At 36.6% G+C, this 6,424-nt stretch overlaps 1 non-coding gene across 1 annotated transcript; it reads left to right on the forward strand.

Annotated features, from left to right (window-relative positions):
• The first annotated feature begins 896 nt into the window (after positions 1-896).
• Positions 897-1,003, forward strand: LOC133833490 (small nucleolar RNA R71). Its single transcript, XR_009892867.1, has one exon. It is a non-coding gene; the product is annotated as a small nucleolar RNA R71 (small nucleolar RNA).
• The last annotated feature ends 5,421 nt before the right edge of the window (positions 1,004-6,424 follow it).

The raw sequence follows: 6,424 nt of genomic DNA on the forward strand, positions 1-6,424 counted from the left end.
GACATGTTAAACGTTCCAACTCTTTCTCCTTTGTCAACACTTTTTTGGATTGAAGTTGGCTCATTTTTGCTCTTAGATTTTTCCTCATTCAACTCCAGATTTTTACCATCCTCAAAGTGACTGCCTTGCAATGCTCTTTACCATCTCTCCTTGGATTTTTGGTATCACTAGGCAAGGTGCCTTGTGGTCTATTCCTCAATTCATTTGCTAGCTGTCCCATTTGAATCTCAAGGCTCCTGAAAGACGCTACTTGACATTGAATCATTGCATCATTCTTCACCATATACTATTTCCTTAAGTTCTTCAAAGAGCTTGTTTGAGAAACTTGTGGAGGAGAAGGTTGAGATCTTGGTTGTTGAGAAAAACCTGGTGGATAAGTAGGTTTGTTAGGCATGGCTACACCACATGAAATAACCCATTGACCTCCCCAACAAAAGTTTGGATGGTTCCTCCAACCCGGATTGTAAGAGTTAGTATATGGATTGTTGTGGTTGGCGTTTTGATTCCCTAAGTAACAAACCAAAGTAGGATTAGAAGGACAACTATCAAATGTGTGCCCATCTCCATAATAAAAACAAGACACATATGCTACATGGGCCATAGGAGTTGGTTGTAGATTACCCCCCATACTCATGGTTTTCAGGATGTTGGTGATAGATGAAACATAAGCGATCAAAGCTGTCAAAACATCTACCTCATGAATACCCACTACCTTTCTTCTCGCTGGGGCTCTAGCATTAGACCATTGGTAATTATTGTTGGAAATCCGCTCCCAAATCTCATATGCTTCATTGTAGGACTTTGAGAGAATAGCCCCATTTGTTGAAGCATCTAAAACCATACGAGTGGAAGCATTGAGCCAATTGTAAAAAGTCTCCATTTGAATGCAATGTTGAATACCAAGATGTGGGCACTTCCTCAATAAATCCTTGAACCTCTCCCAAGCATCACACACAGACTCATCCTCTAATTGTTGAAAATAAATAATCTCATTTCGAAACATGATATTTTTTGTTGGAGGGAAATATTTCATAAAAAATTTATTAGCTAGCTCATTCCACGTAGACACCGAGTCGGAAGGCAATGTATTGAGCCAAGCTCTAGCTCTATCCCTCAGAAAAAGGGAACAATTTTAATCTCAAGGCTTCTTCAGTAACACCTTGCATCTTGAAGGAATCGTTGACCTCCAAAAATGAGCGGAGATGGAGATGAGGATCATCTGTAGGCAGCCCACTAAATTGACCCACTGTCTACAACATTTGGAACATCACACTTAAACTCAAATTGAGCTGCTTGAATTTCAGGCATAACAATGCCAGGATTTAGCTCATTAAACTTTGGGGCAACATACTCACTTATGGCCCTCTCTCTATCATCGGACATAACAATAGCATCTGCGGTATTGAAAGCATTGGTTGCATTATTTACAACTCCAACAGTTTCATTAAGCATGGGTTAAGCTGGAATCTCCTCAACCCCTTCACCTTCTTCAACCATAGTAAGGTGAAGTTGAGCCAATTGTTCTCTTAGTCTTCTTCTAAATGTGCGTTCAATCTCAAGCTCAATAGGGCTAGCTCAAAGTCTTGATGCTCGTTCATGCAACATAATCAATCTAGCAAAGCACAAGATCAAGCAAACAAGTAGTGCAAAATATTAAATACAAATTACAAAGTAATTAATAATACAAAAAATTCTAATTTCATTCCCCGGCAACGACGCCAAAAACTTGTTGTGATTGAGTTTGGTCAATAATGTGCAAGTGTACACAGTCACAAAACAAGCAATAAAGTGATAAATATTCGAGATCGTGTCCACATGGATTGTAAATTAAAACTAAGTGCACAAATCAATTACCAAACAATTACAAAAGTGGTCAAATTAATTTGTTTTGATTTTTGTAAACTTACACTACTTGAGATCAATTAAAAAAATGCTTAAAAATAAACTGCAATGCCAATCTAAAAGTGGGGTAATATCAATTGGTTGACATGGACTTGAATTTTTAAATCCCTCTACGGTAAATGACTTGTACGCTTTGTTGCAGCAAAATCTCAGCAAAATTTCAAAAGTTAACAAAAATTCAAATAAATTCATAGAACTTTCCCAAATCCTATGGTATTAATTATTTCACCTAATTAAACATATTCTTATGCCAATCAAGTTGAAAAATTTAGATTTAAGCATCAATTCACAATTGTTACACAAGACAAATAACACATTACTATGCTATTTACAGAACATATTTTGACAAGATTATCTACTAGTGTCATTCAAATTTATCCACTATATTCATACTTCCCAGCACAAATATAACTATTCATCTTGCCATTGGTTGCCAAACAACAACAAGAATTCATCAATAAGCACATTTGAATGAACAATGGGTCATTTGCTAAAATAAAGTGCTGGAAATTTAGAATTAAGACATAAAGTTCATTAATAATCCAAGCCTCAAAATATCTATTTCATGGCTAAATCAAGAAACACAAATAAAAATTAAATTTGTCCATGAGAATTCAAACACCAATTACTAAGAGAAATTAGGAAAAAAATAACAAACAAAGGAGAAGAAATTCGCCCAAAATTGATGATGAAATCAATAATCTCTTATTTTCCTCTTCTTCTTTCTTCTCTTTCGTTCTTTGTAGTTAGAAATCTTCTTCTACTTGGTGCTTCTCACTCTAAGAATGGATGAATATGGTAATGGAAACTGTCTTGTCCTGTCTTTTATAGCTAGGGTACAAAAACCCTTTTTCCCAATGTTCCCAAATATGCCCTCCCTGCCTCTCACGTGGGTCTCTAACATTGCTTCGGGAAATTACTCCAAAATTCACTCCATTTTCTCTGATTTTTTGCCACCTCATCACTCCTTGCCAGCTTAATTAATGGTGTCATGTGTCTCTCCTTCATATGCTAAATTTCCCTCTTTGTATCATGCTAAAAATGCTCGAGCAAAATTTCTTTTGCTAAAGGAAAACCTGACATTTCATCACAAATTAAACAATTTAGAGCCAAGTCACTTTTGATTTTTTTTTCTTTAGACAATTCATGCATAAATTCCTTAGTTGCCAACTTGTAGCTCTTAAAAGCCAAAATGGACACGAGAACACAAAAAGGAAAATGAAATAACCAAAAATGACAATAATAAATAAACATCACTCAACCTAATTCTATATTTATAAGCTTGAAAGTATACAAATACTTCTTAATTTTAGAGTTATCAATAAAATCCATAAAATGTTCTTGGCGGTAACTAGATCATTTTCTATTCATCAGAGCCCCACGACATACATACTCAGACCCAGGAACGCCCCACATCACCTTCGTCACAACAAGAAATCTGACATTTGCCTACACATTTTTTTCCTACATATACATATATATTGGTAAGTAAAGATATATTTAGCTACAATTTATTTAGTACTACCGATTATTCGTAGGAGATTCTTATAGGAAGGGCAGAAGTATTAAAAAAATGTCATTACCTACTATTATTATTGGTAGGTAAATAGTTTTCCTAGGAATAAGTTTGGAGGGAAATTTTTTTGCATTTCACATTTATTTTTCCCTCCAAATTTAACATAATTTATGTATAGATATTTAAAATGCTGATGTGTATGCTGAGATATAATCCCAATAATGATGTGTTAAATGAATAAAACACGTGTCTATTTTTTTTAATAAATAAAACATTTATAATTTAATTTTAAATATGTTTTTTATTATATTTAAGGTTTATATATAACCTAAACTAAACTAATCCTAATTCTACTCGACCCTCTTCTCTACTCAGTCGCCTCCCTCTTCTCTGAACCTCCTGGCTCAGTCGATACGTTCTCTCTTGAGATGACCGTCCCTCTTCTCTTCCATTCGAGATGTGCTTTCTTGAGTCTTGACTGTCTTCTTCCTCACTGTAAAATCCAGACCTTCATTTTTTCAGTTTGTCTCTTTAGTTGTTTTTCTATGTGTGCTTGTTCGACCCCCCCCCCCCCCCCCCCTTCTGTCTTCGATGGGCCACCGCCTCCATGAGTGCCCTTAGTCGCTACCACCACTTCCATCTCTGAATCTTTGCCTCCATTGATGAGTGGTTTTAGCCCATTCTGCCACCTCCATCTCTGAATCGTGGCCTCTTTCTCTAAATCGTGGCCTCCTTTAGTTCCAGTGGGTATATTACTTGTCTCATCCTCTGACCACTCCCTAGTTTCAATTTTTTTTCGTAAGTATAGGTACTAAATTTTTTTGATTTATGACTGGTGGAATTTTAACAAATTTTTAACCATATTGAATTAAAAGGATACCATATTGTGATTTCTATTTGTTTTGCTTGTCTTGGGGGCTTTGTACTTACCCTAAATCAAAATCCTAAAATAATTTCCCAGCCCAAAATGTCCCGTATCTTGGGGCCCCATTTCAACTCTCATTTGTTGCATTTTAGGAAAACCTTTATTTCACAAAAGTTGTAGATATTTTAATTAGATTTCTAACAATATCAATTTCATCAAAATCAAACTCCTATGACTCAAATTATTGTGTTTTTTCTTAGACTGTGTCCATAGTTACGGGAATTCAAAAATGACAACTCTTTTCCTTGCTCACCACTTCTCTCTTTGTTTCCTTTTCACAATATGAACACACGCATTTCTAGAACATTCTCCCTTTGTGATAGAATTTCGTGAACATGGAAACATCCTCATTTCCAAAATTCAGTCTAGGTTTAAGTCAACTCTCTTACATGCTCACCATGCCTGCCATGCACTTGCACACACACAACCATGCATGCCTATCACTACTGACCATGCACTCACATGCACACAATCAAAACACATGCAAAACCGATCACAATTATTTGAATAAATAAAATAATTAAAATCAATTCAAAAACTTAACACTTAAGTAAATAAATTAAAATAACCAAACACATAAACAAATAATAAAATAAATTGGTGTGGTACAATATACCTTCCTTAAAAGGAATTTCGTCCCAAAATTTCAGACCAAACAACTCGGGGTATCTTTCTCTCATGTCTTTCTCCAACTCCCATGTTGCCTCTTTCTGTACTATTCTTCCACAAGACCTTAACTAATTGAATCTTTTTAGATCTTAGTTCCCTTACTCCCTCTTTAATGATACACTCAGGTTGTTCAGCGTAACTCATGTTTTGCTTCAGCTGCAAGGGCTCATAACTGAAGACATGGGAGGGATCCGACACATACTTACGCAAGATCAAGATGTGAAAGACGTTATGCATTTCAGCGAGTGCTGGAGGCAGTGCTAAACGGTATGCAACCTGCCCAACTCTATCCAAAATCTTAAATGGACCTATATATCTCAAGCTCAGCTTCCCTTTCTCGCCAAAAGGCATAACTCCTTTCATTGGTGAGACTCTCAAAAACACAAACTTGCTGACTGAAAACTCGATGTCCCTTCTCTTAAGGTTTGCGTAGCTTTTTTTTTTCCTACTTTGAGTGGTAAGCATTCTCTGGTGAATTTTCTCAATTGCCTCACTGACTTCCTTAACAACTTCGGGGCCTAATATCTATTTCTCTCCAACCTCATCTCAGTGTAAGGGAGATATACACTTGCTCCCATAAAGCATCTCATAGGGAGCCATTCGAATATTGGACTGGTAACTATTGTTATAAGAGAACTCCATAAAGGGTAAATATCGACTCCAAGACTTCGAAAAGTACAAAGGACAAAATCTCAACATATCTTCCCGAATCTGAATAGTCCTCTCAGATTTTTCGTTGGTTTGAGGATGAAAAGTGGTATTGAATTTCAATCATGTACCCAGGGCTTTCTGCAATCCTTTCCAAAAGTTCGATGTAAACAACAACCCTCTGTTAAAGACAATCAACTTTGGTACCCCATGGAGTCTCATGATCTCACTAACATATAACTCTATGTACTGGTTCGCTAAATACGTGGTCTTAACTGGCAAGAAATGAGTGGGCTTAGTAAGTTTATCTACTATTATCTAGGCCGAGTCATGTTGTTTTGTGGTCCTAGGTAAACCTACCAAAAAATCCATCGCTATATCTTCCCACTTCCTTTCTAGAATATAGACTGGCTGTAGTAACCCTGTTCGCCTTTGATGTTCTGCCTTCACTTGCTGACAAGTAAGGCATTTGGCGACGAACTTAGCGGATGGTACACCAATATAATGACTTAAGGTCTTGGTACATCTTGGTAGGGCCCGGATGCAAGGAATAGGGTGTCGTATGCGCCTCTTTCATAATAATTGTCTTAATCTCATCATCATTAGGCACACCAATTCTTTCCTTATATCGCAACAACCCTCCCTTGGACACAGAGAAGTCACCGTCAGTATTTCTTGTACCAAAGCCTCTTTCTTCACTAGGGCTTCATCTACTTTTTTCCCTCTCTAATCTGATCTAGCTGGTGGACTGTAGGGTATTTGCT

The sequence above is a fragment of the Humulus lupulus genome, chromosome 4 (assembly GCF_963169125.1).
Source record: "Humulus lupulus chromosome 4, drHumLupu1.1, whole genome shotgun sequence".
Lineage (NCBI taxonomy): Eukaryota > Viridiplantae > Streptophyta > Magnoliopsida > Rosales > Cannabaceae > Humulus > Humulus lupulus.